This window comes from Lactuca serriola, chromosome 7 (genome assembly GCF_051521515.1).
Source record: "Lactuca serriola cultivar US96UC23 chromosome 7, Lser_US96UC23_V15, whole genome shotgun sequence".
NCBI lineage: Eukaryota > Viridiplantae > Streptophyta > Magnoliopsida > Asterales > Asteraceae > Lactuca > Lactuca serriola.
In genome coordinates this window covers 146,765,025-146,788,561 of record NC_136414.1, presented here as the reverse complement: position 1 = coordinate 146,788,561, position 23,537 = coordinate 146,765,025, and the positions used below count along the sequence as shown (strand labels likewise).

Here is a 23,537-nt window from a genome sequence, read left to right as displayed (position 1 = left end):
TAGTGATAGTTATATTGGGTATACATGATCATATAACTTTAATGTGAATTACACGGCTTGCATGGATTTGATGGGGTCGCGTTTGGGTTCCCTCAATCTCTTTACATTGAGAGCGTTTAGTAAGGGATACTAGCTTTCACATTATGACCGTAATAAAACAAATATGTTTTTAGGTTAATAGTGTATCTGCATGTCATTATAAACGAAATTTCTGTACTTACTTCCCCCATTACTTTCGTAAAGTGTCGGTAACAGTTGAAAGTTGATCTATTTTCTAGTCAAGATAGTTATAAACCAGGGAGAATATACTTTACATTTGACAAAGGAATAGTCGGGTTTAACTCAGATCAGAAGATGCCTTGGTAGAAGGCTACAATTAAAGGTTAGGATCATTGTGCTAGCTTTATGATTCCTTAATGTATACACGATAGAATACATATATGCTAATAGATCCCGACAACTAATAGGATGTGTGCCTTCGCCTCATTTCCTGTTCTCGTTTGATGTGGTCTTGAACCGAGTTCCCCGATCTATTATGTACCTGAATATATATATATATATATATATATATATATATATATATATATATATATATATATATATATATATATATATATATATATTTATGCTTAGTATACATTAAGTCATCTTAAGGGTACCAAGTACGGATCAGGTTATAGGACACAGAGTCGAAGCATAGTTTTTCTAGTACAAAACTTACTTATCAAATACATTATGTTTGGTAGACAAAACTAGAGATTTCCCATAAAAGGGATTAATCCATTTTATTAAGCCAGTACAGTTTTAGAGACTTTAAGTGAGTTAACTCTATAATACCTTAGTTTATACACCATGTTTATATATAGAACTAGTATCCGATAGATAGTTAAATGTGTGTTTTCCCCCGACGTCCTGTTCCCGTTGGATGTGGGCTTAGGGCAGATTTCCCCAATTAACAATATACCCGATATCAGAGTATATATAGCAGTATAAACAAAGCTATTATAAAAGTAATCACCGTAGTCAATATTTTATTATAAGAAAAATAGGTTTTTACAAGAACTCTCCATTAGATATAAAGGAACCATTACAAATAACTGCATGAGTAACAAGTGAATACACCAAGGTTATATATGACAATGATCTAACAACTAATGGAATGGGTGCTATCCGCCTTACTTGTTGTTCCCGTTGGGTTGTGAGTTTAGGACTGATGCGCACAATCGATTGTTTATTTACTCCAAGTATATATAACTTGTACCCACTTAGTACGCAACGAAAGGCCTGTAGTGTCATGTTACTTAGCTTGCATTAAAGTAGGAAATATAGGATTTTCTAGAGGAACAGGCGATCATTTCAAAGCAGAACTTAGAACTTACATCACTTGTGCTTATACATTTTCAACCACATTTTTACAGCTTACTCACATCACTAAAATCTTATGAACTCACCAGCTTAATTGCTGATCAACTCTTTCAAATAACTTGTATTCTCAGGAGACTATTAGACAGGTGCTCTTGCTGGGACTTCAGAAGATGGAGCATTATAGCTTCAACCCTTGTTTTCTTATTTGTTTATGACTTCTATGTTTTGTGAACACATACAGTGTAAACACTTTCTTTCTGAATGAAATGGTTGTTCATTACTTGCTTACCATATACATATCTCGTGATACTTGACATGACGTCCTCCACCCCAAACGTTTTTGTCGTTCTGGTTTTGGGGTGTGACCGCATGACACTACCTGCCATGACCGTTTTTGTATCCAGAATCTCCTTAATTGGGGAGCGTAGGAGTTTGTGTATAGATCTATACTGGATTGACTATCCTACACTTTGCTGCTTGCTACAGTGGGACTTGCAAGTCTACGGGTGCCAAATGTCATTTCTTACGATGTCTTACATCATTGCTTTACTATCGAGTCGGTAGCAGGGTACAGGCCGATCACATGGTACTTTAAATAACAATTGGTTTAAGGTAGTTAGTACAACAGTAGTTACTTAATACAACACTATAGTACTATATTATAAACACTTAATACAACAGTAGTTACTTAATACAACAGTAGTTACTTAAGATGGAGCATTATAGCTTCAACTCTTGTTTTCTTATTTGTTTATGACTTCGATGTTTTGTGAACACATACATTGTAAACACTTTCTTTCTGAATGAAATGGTTGTTCATTACTTGTTTACCATATACATATCTCGTGATACTTGACATGACGTCCTCCACCCCTGAACGTTTTTGTCGTTCCGGTTTTGGGGTGTGACAGCATGACACTACCTGCCATGACCGTTTTTGTATCTAGAATCTCCTTAATTGGGTAGCGTAGGAGTTTGTGTATAGATCTATATTGGATTGACTATCCTACACTTTGCTGCTTGCTACAGTGGGACTTGCAAGTCTACGGGTGCCAAATGTCATTTCTTACGACGTCTTACATCATCGCTTTACTATCGAGTCGGTAGCAGGGTACAGGCCGATCACATGGTACTTTAAATAACAATTGGTTTAAGGTAGTTAGTACAACAGTAGTTACCTAATACAACACTATAGTACTATATTATTTTCCCATTCTTCGTGAACATTCACACGATGCACAGTAATGTAAAAACTATATTTTTGGTTAATGATAGTCGGATTTGGGAAAATACACACTCTTGCAAGAGACACACACATAGATATTAGGTGCCTTGGTAGAAGGCTACTTTTAGTAGGAAACATAGTGTTTTCTAGGAGTGTTCAAACAAATACAAACTTTACAAAACTTTTACATTACATGTTACAAACGCTTTCATACAAACATAGACACTAATATACTTATGAGCTCACCAGCTTTAAATCTGATAAACTCTTTCAAAATAACTTGTATTCTTAGGTCACCAGTAGACAGGTATCGGTGCTAGGTTTCTGAGAAGAAGGAGCTCGTTCAAGACTCCTCTTTTATTTTGATGTATATTCTTGGTGTCTATATAACTTGACAAAAGACACTTTTATGAAATTATATTATTAATGAAATGGATGATGTTGTTGCTTGTTTACTACTTTGCATTGTTGTGATACTATACATGATGTCCACCACCGAATGTTTCCGTCATTCCGGTTTTGGGGTTTGACAGATTGGTATAAGAGCTTTGTTTATGGTGAATCGAGTGTATCAACGCATAAAAGATATATGAACTATAAACACAAGTGGGATTAAAATACTCTAACAAAGAGTTTATACTTTTAAATAATAAAATATTTAACCAAGTATACATACCTGCATTCATACTAAAATCAGTGTCACTAGGACAAAACAAAAGTATTACGATTGTTGGACAACACAAGTAGACTTGAAGACATATGGTCAACCTTGGGAAGATGTAGCCTGATCAACTACATTATCCGAGGAGTGATTAACATGTGCCAAAGTGTAGTAGTGAGGTTGCAACAAGTCTAAAAACTTACCAACACTACTACAATAAGAACAATAGAACAGAACATAAACTTAAAATACTATAAGAGTATTTTGTGTTACTATAATTACTTATCTGAGAACTAAAAGTCTTTATTAGTATGTCAATAGTTGTTTAGTGGATACGCTAAGGTTATATGTAACCAGGATATTATAGACTTAGAATCTGTGATCTTTGCGTTACTTCCTGTTCCTTGTTTGCTTGTGGGCTTAGAGTTAGGATCACTTATTCGAAGGTCTATCATGTTGTGGAATACATATAACTGTTATGCTCTAAACATGTATTGGAGTAACTGATAAAGATCATCTTATAATTATCTAGTTAGTTCGTCTATTAATTATTTCCTTATCTCTTTTCTCGCGTAGATATAATGGTTGGATTCCATCTTCCCGGAGACCCGTACTACCCCAACCACGACAATGTAGGATGGCTTGAAGAAGAGCCAGAAGATGATCACCCAATCCCATTGGAGGATCACGAAGCTGAAGGCTTTTTTGATGGTTCTAACTCAGAGCCAGAAGTCAACATCCAATCCCCAGCTGCTCAAGACCCAAACCCAAACCATCATCCATCATTAAAAGGACCCACACCCCTGTGGGCCACAAACTTGAATAGACGGAATCAGGAACAAGGTCAACCCATTCCCTACAATGGAGACAGAAGCTTCAACAACCTCACTAAGGGAGGTTCCACTCACAGAGTCCTACTCATTAGAGTTCGTAGGATTTCTCAGAACACAGAGCAGGTTCGAGCAGCTATCGGCCGAGTCATGGAGATTGACGCCAACTATGGCGTTAACACAATCCGCATTCACCAGCTAGAGTCTACTCATGAAAGGACTCTGGTCCATAATGCAGCTCTGCAGAGAGAACTTGCTGAAACCCATGATGAAGTCAGGGAACTTCAAGCTCATCAAGTAAGATCCGATAGGCATCTGAGGGACATAGAACGTCTTCTGTCGGATTCAAGAACTCACTCTAGTTGTTCTCGTCGCCGATAGATTCTCATCAACTTTTCTATTGGATATAACCTTGTTTGTGTAAAAATTCTAGTCTAATTTCCTATCTTTGTAAATCTTAGACCCTTTAGGTCTTTAGATTGTAGTCTGTCAAAATTTTCCCATCTTGGTTGATGTAAGACCTACTTCTAGGTCATTTTCCCGAACTCATTAAATCTGTAATTCTAGTATTATTTACAGATATATAGTCACATGGAAATTATATCCAAATGCTTTCATTTACAATTAGTCGTGTTATTCAGTTGTACTGTTGGACTATGGAGAGTTAGTCCATGAGTCATTCTCATCAATTCTTCTATTAAATTCTTATAAATGTCTTTATTTTCATAAACATATAGTTCAAAGATGCCTCCCCGTAAATCAACAAGACGCAATCCTCCTGCACCAACACCACCTACTCCTCAGTTCGACACGACAACTCTAAATGCTGCTGTAGCTGCAGATGTGGCTACAACCATGGCTCAATATCATACATCTGGTTCCACTTGTAACAACCCGAAATTCCGTATCATTACTTGTAACCCTTTTCGTAATCCATTTCGATCAACCAATTGTCATTTCCAAATTCATTTCCGATTTAGCTATTTAATAATGTCACTAAATTGTAATTATCTAAAATGACTTAATGGGTGTCCTAATGCATTTAGAAATCATTCTAACACCCCATTCTAGTTATCGTAACATTTCTAGAATCAACCATATCGGGTTATGGCAACTTGGCCGGGTGCGACCAAAAGCCCCGTCTAACGCCGGTATCGGGTAGAATCCCACCGTGTCCAATTCCCGAACACTATTTAAAGTGTTCTAAGCTTCCATTTGAAGCTTTTGACTCTTTCACTACTCTCTCTCTCTCTCTAACCTCTCTCCTCATCCAAGATTAAGATCCAAAATCAAAGAATTAAGGCTCCAAATCATAGAGGTAACCTCCCTAGCTTGTTATTCAACCTCTTAGGCCTTCAAATCCGTATTTAAATTATCATTTTAGACCTGGAACATGTGTTTATGGCCAAGAAGCATGCTTGGGCTGTAAACACATAAAATCATGGGTTTTTGAGCAATTTAACCCTTCCAAACCATCATTGGGACTTAGATATGACCTTAAGGCTTGCAAACCCGGACTTAGAACACCCTAGACATGGATTTTGAGGGACAGACATGAGTTTACGGCCAAGGAATGTGCTTGGGCCGTAAACTCCTCATTCATGGGGAGTAAACTCATTTAAACATGTTAGAAAGCCATACAACTACACCAAAAGCCTTGGCATAAATCCTAGAACCAACCAAAAATTATTTGGGGACCATAAACATAACAAAACCCTTTTTTTGAGAGTTTACGGCCATAGAACATGCTCCAAAGCCGTAAGCTCCTAATTATATGTCATTTGATGCCCTAAATTCATACCAAGGCTTGGAAAATTAGTTCGAATCACATGTGATTGTCCTAAGCATCACAAATTAAATATGGTTTGAGCTTGGGGGAGTTTACGGCCGTAAACTCCAAGTTTACAGCCGTGAACTCCCATATGTGATGTATATGTTGATTCAATTCAATCGATGGCATTAGAAAAATCCATTCTAGCATTCCCCATGTCCATATAAGCCATTTAACACTCAAAATCACCCAAACATGAGTTCACGGCCGTGAACTCATGTATATAGGGGATATATGGCCGAAAACTCATTAGGGAGTTTACTCTTGAGGAGTAAACTCAATTCCCAAGTCCCTCGCTTCGTTACAAGTCCGTAGATATCACTAGGGTCACTCCAAACACTCGTTTTGAAGTGTTTTCGCTCATTGGAGTGTAGTATTTCATCTAATTAGTATTTTTAAGTCTAATAAGATATATCTGGATATTATTTCATAATACATAGGAACCTTGCGAGTAATCAAGCCCCGAACCAACGTTTAGCATCCGAAATCATCACATTTCTTCGTTGGGTGAGCTCATACCCCTACCATTTTTCACTGTTTTTCACTGTTTTCAGGGGAGAACACAAGCAAAGTACAAGGGATTACTTGTTTTCATGTGTGTGTTTCACATTTTATATGCTTTTAACACTGATTGTTACAACTGATAACCGTTTGAACATGCAGATCACATAAACATATATTTGTGAAATGGATTTTAAACTGTTATGTTTTATATATATACTTCACAAATGCTTTTCCACATTTTATCAGTTAAAATCATGACATTAGAACCTTTGAACATAAAACTTGTACACTGTTTTGTCCTCGGTAACATTCCACAGAGATACGCGAGTGGAGGATTATCATATTATTACTAGTAAATTGTTAGTCCTGTATGATTGGAGACACGTCCTCGCCGAACACTCCACAGAGATACGCGAGTGGAGGACTGCACCCGTAACAAGAATCTCTAGGATAGGGAGCGTGACTTCAGTGTGTAGATCTATAAAGGGCTGACTACCCCACACCTGGCTGCTAGCTACAGCCGAACCGAAATGGTTCAAGGGTGACGAAAGTCATAAGGTGATGTGGACTACTTATTGCCACATCTAGTCTATCGTATGGTTATGGAACTCGCAATTAGGATAACAGAAATTTACTTAATAGTAATAATGAATAACGTAATACATTCCACAAGATAACCAGGTTTCAGTATACATTTTTCACATTGGTAACCAACAGTCAGGAAAGTATGGGACTTTCTTGGGGAATATTGTACATAACTAGAAAAGGGTAACAAACCGGGTAACTTCACATATCATAACGGTAAACATGTTTTTCAGAATACACCTTTTACATTTGATAACCAACAATTCAGGAAAGTATGGGACTTTCCTGGGAATACATTTGTACTTAACCAAAACAGATAACCTAACTATACATTTCCATAAGAATATACATATTTTTAGTGTACAACTTTACTTTTCATGTTGAGAAACAATAACCAACCTTTTTAAGAAAATATGGGATTTTCTTGGTGTGTGTAACATTTTCAGAAACAGAAAGGAAACTTGAACATTTTCACAAAACAAAACCGCTTATGAACGCACCAGCGTTATGCTGATTTTCAAACCGCATGTTCTCAGGTCAGCGTTAGAACAGGTACCCGAAGATCCTTTTGTCCAAAGATGGAGTGCGCAGAAGACCTGTTTCATTTTGTTTATACATATACTATGTATTACAACTGTACAACATTGCTTTTGAAACAATTGTAAAACTTTTCAATATGTAATGCAATGGTTGTTTTACTTTACTTACTATGTGCATCGGATTTGATACTCAACGTGGAGTCAACCCTGGAAATGTTTCCGCCTTCGGTTTTTGGGGTGTGACAGATTGGTATCAGATCCCTTGTTTATAGTAAATAAAGTATACCAAACCTTACATGGTATAAAACTATAAACACTAAATGGCCTAAGTGCTCTGAATTAAAAGTATCTTCAAACTATAAGTATTTTTGAAAAGTATACAAGTATACCGAACCATCAAGATCCGTAACTACAAGTAGAACAAAACATAAGTAAATGGGTGTTGTGTACTGCGGTTAAACCTGGGCAGTTATGTAGTCATGTCTAGGATCAATATAGCCTGGCCAACTATATTCATTCAAGACACGGATAACATGTGCTTGGGAGTGACTGTGGTATGCGGCATGCCTAAAACTTACCCTAATACCAAAAACATCGAGCCAGTGTCGTAGCGAATCATGAAATACTATGGGAGTATTTCTCGAGTCAATCCTTTGTAAAAATCCTCGTTCACGTATAGATCCTAGATCATTCCGTTAGCGATAGTTTACCTACTTTGATAACTTTTTCCTGCCTTATCGCTTATTCTGAATATATATCTGTCATATATCTAGATTCAATTTAGAGGACTTATCATCCTCTCTTTCTTCATCTTATTAGATCAAGATGCCTCCCAGAAAGAGACCCAACTCAAAGACCAACAACCCTCCGCCACCACCTCCTCCTGAATTTGACCCCGTGGTATTTCAGGCAGCTGTTACCGCCGCGGTGGCAGCTGCTATGTCTCAATTAAACACCAGTGGTTCTGGTGGTTCGGGAGGTGGTACTCAAACTCAGGATCAAGAAAGCAATCAGGGACACCGAAAGGAGGGTTCTTATAAGGACCTCATGAATGCAAAACCAACATCCTTCGATGGCACTGGAGGTGTCATTTCCCTATCCCGATGGTTCAAGAAAATCGAATCCATCTTTGAAATTTGTGCCTGTGCGGAATCTGATAAGGTCAAGTTCACAACCTGTACCTTCATTGATAAAGCCTTGACTTGGTGGATTGGCCGAGTCAAATCTCTAACCCTACCCGTAGCCAATGCCATGGGCTGGGAAGCCATGAAAGAACTCGTCGTATACTGTCCCCATGGTGAAATGCAGAAACCAGAGCACTAGCTCTGGAACCTGAAGATGAAGGGTTCCGATATTGCAGCATACACTTCTCGATTCGATGACCTCTCACGTCTTTGCTCGGGTTTGGTCACCCCTGAAAGTAAAAAGATAGAAAAGTTTATCTGGGGGCTGACCCAGCCAATAAAGGGAAACGTCTTAGTTGCACGTCCGGATACCTATGATAGTGCCAAGAGTTTAGCCCAAACTCTAATTGATAACAATGATGACATCGAGGAAACCACCATCGCTTCTGAGCCGACTAAAAGGAGTGGAGAGAAAAGAAAGTTCTGGAAGAAGAAGAAGGGTCAATCTTCCCAAGGATCCTCCAAGAGACAGCAGACTGTAGCAGTCCATGCTGCTACTACCCCCGTTGTTGCTGCTTCTGTTGTGGGATCCACAGCTCCAACTCCTACTAGCAGATATGCTGGTAATCTTCCTTTGTGTGACAAGTGCAAATATCACCACAACCCTGGCCCCTGTCGAGAACTATCCTGCACCAATTGTGGTAAGAAGGGACATACGGTCCGATTCTGTAAAGCTCTGGCCCAATCGGCCAATCAATCATCTGGAGCAGGCGTTGGTCAAGCCTGCTATAACTGTGGAGAGGTTGGGCACTTTAAAAGGAACTTCCCCAAGAAGTCAACAGCTGATAATACCGGGAGGGTTCTACCCATAGGACGGGAGGAAGCAGTCGTCGATCCCACTGTAGTCTCAGGTACATTCCTTCTCGACAACTCATATGCTAGTATTCTTTTCAATTCGAGTGTTGAAAGAAGCTTTGTTAGTCATTCGTACAAACATAACCTAAAACATAATCCCCAACCTTTAACTGAAACGTTTACCATCGAGATGGCTAATGGTGAGAAAGAAAGCGCTAACGAGATATTCGTAGGTTGTACCCTTACCCTGAATGACCATTCATTTCCTATCGATCTCATGCCGGTTTCCATAAAGAGCTTTGATGTCATCATTGGCATGGATTCGTTGAGTCCCAATCATGAAGATATCCTTTGTTTCGAAAAAGCCATCTGTCTCAACCTTCCTTCGGATCAAACTCTCGTAATCTATGGCGATAAACTCAGTTCCAATCTTCGTATCATTTCCTGCATCAAAGCTCAAAAGCTCCTGCGAAAGGAGTGCATTGCATTCTTAGCCCATGTAATCAACGAGAAACAGTAAGTTAAAGACCTCGCGAGCATCCCCGAAATCTGTAACTTTCCTGATGTGTTTCCCGAAGAACTTCCAGGAATTCCTCCCGAGCGTCAGGTCAAGTTCCGTATCGACCTACTTCCTGGAGCTACTCCCGTAGCAAAATCTCCATATCGCTAAGCTCCAACAGAAATGCAGGAGTTATCCAGTCAACTTAATGAGTTGCTCAATAAAGGATTCATTAGACCAAGTTCCTCACCCTGGGGAGCTCCGATATTGTTTGTCAAGAAGAAAGATGGATCCTTCCGGATGTGTATCGACTATCACGAGCTAAACAAGTGGACCGTCAAAAACTGATATCCTCTTCCGCGAATAGATGACCTCTTCGATCAACTCCAGGGAGCCAATTACTTCTCCAAGATAGACCTTCGGTCAGGGTACCATCACCTACGAGTTCATGAGAGTGATGTGTCCAAAACAGCTTTCAGAACTCGGTATGGACACTACGAATTCGTAGTGATGCCCTTCGGTCTAACCAACGCACCGGCAGTGTTCATGGACCTGATGAACCGGGTGTGTCGTCCTTATCTGGAGAAGTTTGTCATTGTGTTCATTGATGACATACTTGTCTACTCCAGAAGCGAAGAAGATCACAAACAGCACTTGCGGCTAGTATTAGAAACCCTTAGATCCGAGAAGTTGTACGCGAAATTTTCCAAGTGTGAGTTCTGGATTCGAAAGGTAACTTTCCTTGGTCATGTGGTAAGCGAGGAGGGTATTCATGTAGATCCTTCCAAGATTAAAGCGATAGAGAATTGGTCGGCACCGAAGACTCCCACAAAAATCCGGCAATTCTTGGGCCTCGCCGGTTATTATCGGAGATTTATCCAGAACTTTTCCAGAATCGCCAAACCCTTAACCACTCTAACACAGAAAGGTGTACCCTTTTGTTCGAGTGAAAAACAAGAAACTGCATTCCAGAAATTGAAGAAAGCCTTGTGCAGCGCGCCTGTTCTATCCCTACCCGAAGGGACGGAGGACTTCGTTGTCTTCTGCGATGCGTCTAATCAAGGCTTGGGCTATGTGCTTATGCAAAGAGGAAACGTAATTGCCTATGCTTCTAGACAGCTGAAAGCACACGAGGTCAACTATACCACGCATGACATGGAATTAGGAGCCGTAGTCTTTGCATTGAAGATTTGGAGACATTACCTCTACGGAACCAAGTGTACGATCTTCACTGACCACAAGAGCCTGCAGCACATCTTTGATCAGAAAGACTTGAACATGAGACAACGGCGATGGGTAGAACTACTCAGCGATTATGAGTGTGAAATCCGTTACCATCCCAGCAAGGACAATGTGGTAGTAGATGCCCTTAACCGAAAGGAGAGTTCAAGCCGAAAGGTGAAGACCCTGACGATGACCATCCATACCAACTTATCCATCCAAATCTGAGAAGCCCAGTTAGAAGCCCTCAAACCCAAGAACATGTCAATCGAAGCTTTGAGAGGAATGGAAAAGAAACTTGAGATCAGAGGTGACGGAGTCTACTGCTTCATGGATCGAATCTGGATTCCAAAGTCCGGAGGATTTAGGGAGATTGTTATGGAGGAAGCTCACAAGACCAGATACTCTGTTCACCCGGGTTCGGACAAAATGTGCCTAGATCTCAAGAAACAATATTGGTGGCCAAACATGAAAGCTGAGATAGCTACATTCGTGGGTAAGTGTCTGACTTGCGCTAAGGTTAAAGTTGAGCATCATAAACCCTTGGGTCTACTCCAGCAGCCCGAGATACCCGAATAGAAATGGGAGATGATTACCATGGATTTCATCACCAAACTACCCAAGTGTCCGAGTGGGTACGACATCATTTGGGTAATTGTCGAGCGTTTGACAAAGTCCACTCACTTCATCCCGATCAAAGAATCATTTAAGATGGAAAGACTCGCGCGAATTTACATCCAAGAGGTAGTTCGACTGCATGGTGTACCTGCATCCATTATCTCTAATCGAGATAGCAGTTTTACCTCCAGATTATGGCAGTCTCTCCAGAAGGCTCTTGGAACCAAACTAGACATGAGCACGGCGTATCATCCTCAGACCGATGGACAAACTTAGAGAACAATCCAAACCCTGGAAGACATGCTTAGAGCATGTGTCATTGACTTTGGAAAGTCATGGGACACACATATACCTTTGATCGAGTTCTCGTACAACAATGGTTACCACACCAGCATCGGGGCTGCCCCGTTTGAAGCCCTATACGGTCGCAAGTGCAGATCCCCTCTGTGCTGGGCCGAGGTAGGAGATACATAGTTAGCCAAGAGTCGAGTCCCCGACAGTGCTCTCACTGGTCTCGAAATCATCCGCGAAACCACTGAGAAGATCATCCAAATCCGATAACGATTGAAAGCTCCACGAGATCGTGTCACACCCCAGAACCAAGAACGGCGGAAATGTTCTGGGGCGGAGGATGTCATGTATAATATCAACAACAATGTAAAGTAGTAAACAAGCAACAACATCATCCATTGCATTAATAATATAATTATTATACAAATGTGTTCTGTCAAATTTTGATAAACACTAAAGCATAAATTGAAATGAAAGATAAGTCTTGAACAAGCTCCATCTTCCTTTCTCCTTGCATCGGTACCTGTCTATGATGACCTGAGGATATAAGTAATTTTGAAAGCGAGTATCAGCTTTGAAGCTGGTGAGATCATAAGTATTTAGTGTCTTAATTTGTAACTGAGCATTTGTATGTAAGAATTTGTAAGTATATGTATTGTAAGTATTGAAAGTGTATATGAACTGTAAGTGTTTGAAAAACCCTAGAATCCCTATGATTCCTACTAGTATATGAAGGTGTCTTTTACCAAGACCTAACTGTTCTGAATGTAGTCTTCTACCAAAACCTAATTGTTCTGAATGTAGTCTTCTACCAAGACCTAACTGTTCTGAATGTAGTCTTCTACAAAGACCTAAGTGTTCTGAATGTAGTCTTCTACCAAGACCTAACTGTTCTGAATGTAGCGTTAGTACTACCCTTTGGTACCAGGGTAACTAACGATGTTAACTGATGACATCCGTAGATGTACATTTACCTCTGTTGCTAACAGCTGGGTATAGGAATAGTCAGTCCCTTAAAGTATACCTGTAATGGTATCAACCGTTGACATCCGTGGATGTGCTAGCCGTAATGTATGTTCTCTCTATCTAGCAAGTATAGTAATGTACTGTAATGTTCTACGTGTGCTAGTTGTAATGTGTGTTCTCTCTATCTAGCAAGTATAGTAATGTACTGTAATGTTCTACGTGTGCTAGCTGTAATGTGTCTTCTCTCTATCTAGAAAGTATAGTAATGTACCGTAATGTTCTACAAAGTATTGAATCATGAATGAACTGACTCCTTGTATGATATCGTGTTCTAGTAATAGTTCTAGTATCTTCCTAAACTACCCGTATGGTAGTTTACTAGTAATCTAACTGGTACGTATGGTCATGGATGTATACCCTTGCTACCCAAGGGCATGAGATGAACTGGAAGGACCTTTTATTACAATATATGTACACATGATATATAACTAATATTTAAACGATTTTCGGACGAGTACCCGATATCCCACCAGACCACATCTCAAGCGCGAAAAGGAAATAGGGTGGATAGCCTTCCTAAGTCTTTTAAACATTTCTTATATAACTATACATATAGAGGCAGGCAATTTATAATATAAAAGCATAAATAAGTTTTGTGATACATTTGAAACATAAATATTATTTTAAGAAAAGATTGACTTGATGTCAATCTATAAAACAATTTGAAGGCATAAGTTTGATAAAACAGTTTAAGTGTAAGGAAACCTTTGTTTGAAACACAGTTGTAAATAAGTTTGAAAGGTACTGTACAGAGTAAAATATACAGTGTAATAAGGAGTTTAAAACATATAGAATGTTTTATAAAAATCTTTTGAAGGAAACTGTTTGGTAAAACGGCTAATGAGTAGCCGAATCATTTGAATGTTGTATATTAATCACATGTGATTGAGGTAATAACTAGCATAATTCTACTTATTAATCACATGTGATTGATATAACAAGCAGCATGATTCTACTTGTATCCCCCCATAAAACATTTAATAATAGTTTAAAACATTAATTAAGGGGTATGAACTCACCTGCAGTAAGTGACTGGAATTGAACGGACTGTTATCGTACGGAAGGATCAGACAAGTGCTTGGTGTCAAGTGAAGACTTAGACACACACAATGATCCTAATTACATATGAAAACATATGTATATAAATAATTAGTGATTAAAACACTAATTATACAAATACTAACATTTAAGCGCGAGGAAAAAACTTTTGGTCAAGTGCTAGGAGGCTAATGGGTTGCAACAAAGGAGTGTAGTGTCCCTAATGGAAGTTTATGGTCAAATGACCATATGTTTTGGAGTTTACGGCCCAGGGGAATAAACTCCTAGCCGTAAACTCTCCTTTGGGTCCCTAATTGAAGCTTAGAATTACTACAACTCTAGTGGGGGATTGTTTCAAGGCTATACAAGTGTTTTGGTACCATATGAACTCATTTGGGGAGTTTATGGCCCATAGACCATATTCCCTTGGAGTTTACGGCCGTAAACTCCCTTGAGAGGGTGATTATGGTGTTTTCTAACCTCTAGATTTACTAGGAACAAATCTAGGCTTTGGTACTTGTCTTTAGAAGAGTTTATGGCACATTTGGCACCATTTTATGGAGTTTACGGCCCTAGAACCTTTTGGGCCATAAACTCCCTCACTCTTAGTGTTCTAAGTGTTTTAACTAGTCCAGAACTCATTTAGGTACATGCCCAAATTGTCTCTTGGCTTAAGGAAGGATTTAGGGTGTCATTTGACCCCTTTTTAGGTGTTTACGGCCCAAGAGTTTGTCTTGGCCATAAACTCCTTTTTCCTTGTGATTTCTTATGTTTGCTAGGCTATAAACACTTTAGGGTACTTGTCCTAATTTAATCTAAGCCTTAAGAAGTGTTTCAAAGCATTTTGGCACTAAAAACTTGGAGTTTATGGCCTAAGAAGCTCCTTGGCCGTAAACTCCCTTCTAGCCATGATTCCTAATTGTTTTGTGGTATAAGGCATGAATTGGAGGCCCCTAGTTTGAGTTCTAAAGCTTTGAGGGTCATTGGAACCCTTTAGGACCTTAAAATGGAGTTTACTCCCCAAGAACGTTCTTGGGCGGTAAACTCCCGGATCTCACATATTCGCATGTAATCTATGTTATTAAGCTTATAACAAGTATTATAAAACAACTAGAGAAGTATAATCACGATTTGGGATAAAAACCCGAAGATCCGTGAGAGAGAATTTGGCTTTTTTCTAATTGGAATTCAACTAATGAACCAATTTGGTTCAGAATTCTATTTATAGTCCTGAGATATTTTTGGCAGAAAATATTTTTATTCCTGGGACGAACTCTAATGTCCTAGAGTCTTGGAATAACAGTGTTGCACAAAACCCTAGTGCATCCACTTTCCTGATATTTCCTTAAGTGTAAAAATCCTGAAAACTGCCAAACTTATACTCGAAATCTGAGTTTTCACTGTAACTGCTCTACATCTATTGGCTTGATATGGTTTGTTCAGAATGGAAATTTCGGGTTGTCACATGATCCCCCTGTTGAAGGGAATTTCGTCCCGAAATTAGAATTTAGTCAAAGAAGTACGCACGAATGATTGAGTCGTGTGGAGGAAACTTCCTAATCGATTGGTTCTAGCGCACTTAATGAAATCGGGTTCTCAGTTGGCATTCCAACGAACCTTCACTAACTGGCGACGGCGTTGCTTCGTCCGCTTGACCTCTCGGTCGAGGGTCACTACGGTTCTAATACGAGGGCGAGGATCTCGACGAATGGACTTGCAAGAGTCCTAATGGAAAGGCATGGTTTCACGATCGAGATGTGAAGAGTAGAATGTACGTTACTGATTTCATGGAGTAGGTCTAGTTTGTGCGAGGCGCAGGACCGATTCTGATAAGAATCTCGGAGGTCCTGTCTATCTTGGATTTATCTTTCCACGCTTTACGAAGCGTATTAAGCCATTCCCAAAGTGAGTTATCCTAAAGAACTTGGTCACTCACTTGGAATTTCAAAGGTTCCTTTTCCTGCTTAACTTCCCAGTCAAAGGCCACCCCTTGCTGGGTCAAAGTCGTACAGGTTTCTGTAGCTTGCGAGGAGTTCTGAATGAACGAAGGCGGTAGGTCGGTAAAACCTAGAATTTGGTGAAAGACTGCCGGCGTCTCTGGTGTCGATAAATGCTCCGCGGTTTTGACAAATTGAAAGAGTGCTCAATTTCTCACATTACTAACAGTGTGTCATAGAAATTTGACTCTTCAATTTCAAAACTTGTGTCTAGAGAACTTCGCTAAAGTTCCTCTGTAGGAAATGTTTCCCTGGGTTTTCTTCTTACTACGAGGGTAGATAAGTAAGTCATTACATGGAGAAATGACGAATTGATCCAAGTAAGAAAAACGTAACCCTATTCATTTAGCTCATGAAAACGATGGGCATATTGGTCCTATCCGAAGGGTATCACTATGGACTCGAAGTGTCCGCATCGAGTTCATGAGATAGTCTTCCGGGCATCTTTCCCTAACACTCGGACTGGTGATATTCGGATCTCAGGTCCATTCCTGAAAGTAATTCTTTCCTTGCATTTGCTCAACCATTTCATCTTCTATGAAAATCTTGACGGAGTCCTCGATATCCGAGGCACATACGTTGCAATCCATCGATCTCTAGGAGAATATGACCGGGGTTCTCTAGGGTGAGAAACCTAGTCCTCTAATTCTATTTCTGTGTAGTTCGTTAAGTTTTCCGGACTGTTCTTGTATCTCCGTAGGTGTTTAAACTATAGGGCGATCTGTTTACGGGAGTCGTACTGGATTCTAAGTTTGTTCACATGACGATGTGATTACTCGTAGGCTTAAGCAGTTCTCCATCCTGAAGTTCATATTAGAATTTATACATGGTTTCACAATCACAATTTCGGGTATACGAATCGCATATAATTAAGGTTGAAAAGGTAGTCGAATAACTGATTCTTCTTTAAGCTCACATCCCATTGGGGAAAAAGAAGTTAAAGTGGAATCATCAATTCTAAACCTGCAGAAGCTTGATTATGTATCACTCTTATGTATACCATTCCTCAGTGATAGATCAATCGCATGAATTCTTGGATTAAACTTGACGTACTGCACGAGTGGTACTTCGGGGATTTCTTCGGAAGGAAAATAACTAAGTGGTACTCCTGTCATGAGTACTTCGACGTTCTGATGTGATGGTTTCGCTGGAAAAGTGATCTAGAAGAAAGAGATGTACGTAACAAGCTATTTTCGTGAGGATCAAATCGAATCGAGTCGTATGCTAATGTCGGAATCATACTGAAATTTAAAGACATTAGATTTGAACATAAGACGTTTACAGACAAAACACAACTGTGCAACCATGAACAGAGTTACAGTACTTTAGATTTACCACAAGAATATTGCTGCGAATAAGATATACTACAAAAGGCAAGTATACGCAGCATGAGAATCCCTAAACAGACAGGATCTCGCAAAAGGTACAACTCTAGTTGCACTAGTTCTAGATAGTTTATAAGTCTGTTACAACGAAATGCCTTAATTACATTAACGTGGTTTCAGGAGTAGGCTCTCCTGTAGCTGTGACCCTGAGAATCTTCCCATCAGCACCCGAGTTCTTTGTTATTGGGCAATCTTTCTTGAAGTGCCCTATCTCACCGCATTGGTGGCATGATTGGCTAGTACTAGCTATGGTGACGGGATTTCAGTGTTTAGCCAATGTTATGTGGACACGAGTGCCTTCCTCGTTACTCCACTTTGAAAACTGCTTCTTAAATCGTTCAGCGTTATAACTAATCTTGTGTGCAGGGTTAGTCCCAGTGAAAGGGAACTGAGTGATGGGTCGCGCCAGTGCTCCACAGTTACGAGCATGGTGCCCAATGTTTAGGCAATTGCAACACTGCATCTCATGGCAAGCCCCATGATGATGGAAACTACACCTATCACACTTCGGGAGTTTTGCCTTGTATGGCCTGCTCGGTACGGGAACGGCAGGGGTTTCCACTTGCTGCTGTTGTATAGTCAGCTTTTGGGATCTCTTGCGCTCTTTCCGGGCTTGACGCTTTCGTTTCTTGTTTTCTGTTTTTCGGCTTTGCGTGCCTGTGACTGTTACTGTTTGATGACCTCCTAGATGGATACCACGATTGGAAACTTCATTCCCATCAGCAGCATTGACTGTGCTGTTAGTGCTACAGTGCGCAAGGACTGCGGTTACGACAGCCACCACGGCCGCTGTAACTGCTGTTTGAAAGGTAGCGGCGTCCATAAGAAAAGCGGAGGTTTCCCTGTTTGACTGGTTGCTTCCGGATGACGACATGATTCTGTAACACGAAAGATAAGGATTTTGTGAGCGATTCTGGTTGACCCTGATGTACTTAGATTGTTCATGTAAAGAGTAGAAGTATGTTCTCGAAAGTTTGACCTACATCCCTATGATGCAGCCCTAGTAATGAGTAGAAGTGAGTTCGTAGAATGGTCTCAAGACGTTTGTTGTGCATCCCAAGGTATCGTGGGTTGGGGAATAACAAGATCCAACCACTGAAAGAGACTTGGAAAGGTCTCCGGATCTAAGTTGCTATAGTCCAATGACTTGACCAAAGCATGATTTAGATAGACTCTAATGAAAGAATGATAAGGGTACTTGACTGAAGAATGACACAGAAGTTAGCCGGCTGTCAATACCTTTGATATTCACGATGTAAAGATTCTAGAAAATGATCTTGTAAAGGTCTTACATCATATCCACAGAAGATAGTTCCTGACAGCATAAATACCTAACTAAAGTACTTACGGTACAAGATAATTTCATAGAAAATGACACATCAGGCATAGACAGAAAAATACGATTCCTCTTTATAAGGAAATAGAGTAAAGCGTCTACTACTGGCGACGGTCATCTCTCTGGTGAACTCTTAGTTCAGCCAACTGACGTTCCATGTCAAGTAGGTGTCTTTCGCACACCATCTGGCATACTCGGAGTTCTATGACTTCGGCTCGTGATTCAGCCAGTGCTTGCAGCAGGGTTTCATGGTTTCTCTCTGATCTCTCGTGAGCATCTTCTAGATGAATGGTGTGGAGGGTATGCATTCTAGCATAGGCGACTATTTTTGTAATCTGATGGAGGGTTGTCCTGCCTTGAATCTCATTTCGGGTCACTCTGCGGACCAAGATTTGGCAAGACTCAATCTTTTGAGCCCCCCATTGCTCAAGTCGTAAAAGCTTCGGTCGCCATCAAATGGCATAGACTGATCTTGTCCTTGGCTCCATTTTTCCAAGCATTCCACTCACTCAGGGTCGGGCCACGAAAAGTCGGACGAGGGTTAGGAATTGGAAAGGGAGCTGCTTAGGGTAGGTTCTCAACCTCTAGTTCGGAGTTAGAATCATAAGAAAAGTCTTCATCATGGTGATCATTCAAGGGGATAGGATGATCATTCTCTGGTTCTTCTCCAATCCAACCAGCTATGACTTCGTTCGGAAGATACTGGTTGCCGAGGGGATGGAGTCCAGCTATGTTTTCTATGCGAGAATTTAGGGTAAGAGAATAATTATTAGACGAATTATCTAGATAATTAATTAGAAAATCTTCATTAGTTACATCGCTATTTGTGAAGTGCATACCAGCTATGTGTAATCTAAACAGGATAGACCTTCGAATAAGTGACCTTAACTCCATATTCACACAGAGTAGGGGTGAAGTAAAATTTTCACAGATTCTAAGTCTATAACCTCCTAATTACATATAGCCTCAGTGTATCCACTTAGCAACTATCAACTTATTAATGAAGATCCCGTTTTAATTCTCAAGTATAAAGTACTTATAGTAACACCAAATACTCCTATAATATTTTAAATTTATTGTTATGTTCTATTGTTCTCATTGTGGTAGGGTTGGTAAAATTTTAGCATTGTTGCAACCACACAATTAAACTTAGGCACATGCTAGTCAACCCTCGGATAATATAGGCGATTAGGCTATATCTTCCCAGTTTTGACCATATGTATCTAAGCCCACTTGTGTTGTCCAACAATCGTAATTCTTTTGTACTGTCCTAGTGACACTGATTTTAGTATGAACGCAACACGTATACTTTATTAAATATTTTATTATTTAAAGTATAAACTCTTGGTCAGAGTATTTTTAATCCCTTATGTATTTACAATTAGTATATCTTTTATGGGTTGATATACTTAATTCACTATAAACAATGCTCTGATACTAATCTGTGACACCCCAAAACCAAGAATGGCGGAAACGTTCCGGGGCGGAGGATGTCATGTATAATATCAACAACAATGTAAAGTAGTAAACAAGCAACAACATCATCCATTGCATTAATAATATAATTATTATACAAATGTGTTCTGTCAAATTTTGATAAACACTAAAGCATAAATCAAAATGAAAGATAAGTCTTGAACAAGCTCCATCTTCCTTTCTCCTTGCATCGGTACCTGTCTATGATGACCTGAGGATACAAGTAATTTTGAAAGCGAGTATCAGCTTTGAAGTTGGTAAGATCATAAGTATTTAGTGTCTTAATTTGTAAGTGAGCATTTTTATGTAAGAATTTGTAAGTATATGTATTGTAAGTATTGAAAGTGTATATGAACTGTAAGTGTTTGAAAAACCCTAGAATCCCTATCATTCCTAATAGTATATGAAGGTGTCTTCTACCAAGACCTAACTTTTATCAATGTAGTCTTCTACCAAGACCTAACTGTTCTGAATGTAGCCTTAGTACTACCCTTTGGTACCAGGGTAACTAACGATGTTAACTGGTGACATCCATAGATGTACATTTATCTCTGTTGCTAACAGCTGGGTATAGGAATAGTCAGTCCCTTAAAGTATACCTGTAATGATATCAACCGTTGACATCCATGGATGTGCTTTTACCTCTGTAGCTAACAGAGATTCTAGGAATGGTCAATCCCGCAACGTATCCTTTGGTACTAGGATATTAAATCCAATCTATCTCGTCGATTATGTGATTGTTTCACAAGGTAAAGATATGAATGAGGATTTGATAACAGAGTCGATACATATAAAATGTAATAGGACTCCTCCTGTAATATCTATGTAAAAGTACTCATATAAGTGTGATCATGTAATTGTATAGTAGAGTCCTGCAATGTTCTACGTGTGCTAGCTGTAATGTATGTTCTCTCTATCTAACAAGTATAGTAATTTACTGTAATGTTCTACGTGTGCTAGCTGTAATGTGTGTTCTCTCTATCTAGCAAGTATAGTAATGTACTGTAATGTTCTACAAAGTATTGACTCATGAGTGAACTGACTCATTGTATGATATCGTGTTCTAGTAATAGTTCTAGTATCTTCCTAAACTACCCGTAGGGTAGTTTACTAGTAATCTAACTGGTACGTATGGTCATGGATGTATACCCTTGCTACCCAAGGGCATGAGATGAACTAGAAGGACCTTTTATGACTATATATGTACACATGATATATAACTAATATTTAAACGACTTTCAGACGAGTACCCGATATCCCACCAGACCACATCTCAAGCGCGAAAAGGAAATAGGGTGAGACATTTGAAACATAAATATTATTTTAAGAAAAGCATAAATAAGTTTTGTGAGACATTTGAAACATAAATATTATTTTAAGAAAAGATTGACTTGATGTCAATCTATAAAACAATTTGAAGGCATAAGTTTGATAAAACAGTTTAAGTGTAAGGAAACCTTTGTTTGAAATGCAGTTGTAAATAAGTTTGAAAAGTATTGTACACAGTAAAATATACAGTGTAATAAGGAGTTTAAAACATATAAAATGTTTTATAAAAATCTTTTGAAGGAAACTGTTTGGTAAAACAGCTAATGAGTAGCCGAATCTTTTGAATGATGTATATTAATCACATGACCATACGTATGTGATTGTTTCACAAGGTAAAGATATGAATGAGGATTTGATAACAGAGTCGATACATATAAAATGTAATAGGACTCCTCCTGTAATATCTATGTAAAAGTACTCATATAAGTGTGATCATGTAATTGTATAGTAGAGTCCTGCAATGTTCTACGTGTGCTAGCTGTAATGTATGTTCTCTCTATCTAACAAGTATAGTAATTTACTGTAATGTTCTACGTGTGCTAGCTGTAATGTGTGTTCTCTCTATCTAGCAAGTATAGTAATGTACTGTAATGTTCTACAAAGTATTGACTCATGAGTGAACTGACTCATTGTATGATATCGTGTTCTAGTAATAGTTCTAGTATCTTCCTAAACTACCCGTAGGGTAGTTTACTAGTAATCTAACTGGTACGTATGGTCATGGATGTATACCCTTGCTACCCAAGGGCATGAGATGAACTAGAAGGACCTTTTATGACTATATATGTACACATGATATATAACTAATATTTAAACGACTTTCAGACGAGTACCCGATATCCCACCAGACCACATCTCAAGCGCGAAAAGGAAATAGGGTGAGACATTTGAAACATAAATATTATTTTAAGAAAAGCATAAATAAGTTTTGTGAGACATTTGAAACATAAATATTATTTTAAGAAAAGATTGACTTGATGTCAATCTATAAAACAATTTGAAGGCATAAGTTTGATAAAACAGTTTAAGTGTAAGGAAACCTTTGTTTGAAATGCAGTTGTAAATAAGTTTGAAAAGTATTGTACACAGTAAAATATACAGTGTAATAAGGAGTTTAAAACATATAAAATGTTTTATAAAAATCTTTTGAAGGAAACTGTTTGGTAAAACAGCTAATGAGTAGCCGAATCTTTTGAATGATGTATATTAATCACATGTGATTGAGGTAATAACTAGCATAATTCTACTTATTAATCACATGTGATTGATATAAGAAGCAACATGATTCTACTTGTATTCCCCCCCCCCATAAAACATTTAATAATAGTTTAAAACATTAATTAAGGGGTATGAACTCACCTGCAGTAAGTGACTGGAATTGAACGGACTGTTATCGTACGGAAGGATCAGACAAGTGCTTGGTGTCAAGTGAAGACTTAGACACACACAATGATCCTAATTACATATGAAAACATATGTATATAAATAATTAGTGATTAAAACACTAATTATACAAATACTAACATTTAAGCGCGAGGAAAAAACTTATGGTCAAGTGCTAGGAGGCTAATGGGTTGCAACAAAGGAGTGCAGTGTCCCTAATGGAAGTTTATGGTCAAATGACCATATGTTTTGGAGTTTACGGCCCAGGGGAGTAAACTCCTAGCCGTAAACTCTCCTTTGGGTCCCTAATTGAAGCTTAGAATTACTACAACTCTAGTGGGGGATTGTTTCAAGGCTATACAAGTGTTTTGGTACCATATGAACTCATTTGGGGAGTTTACGGCCGTAAACTCCCTTGG

General features: G+C 38.9%; 1 pseudogene; it reads left to right on the top strand.

Annotated features, from left to right (window-relative positions):
- LOC145064433 (14-3-3 protein 9-like) overlaps positions 1–23,537 on the top strand; it is an 82,262-nt pseudogene that overhangs the window by 27,136 nt on the left and 31,589 nt on the right.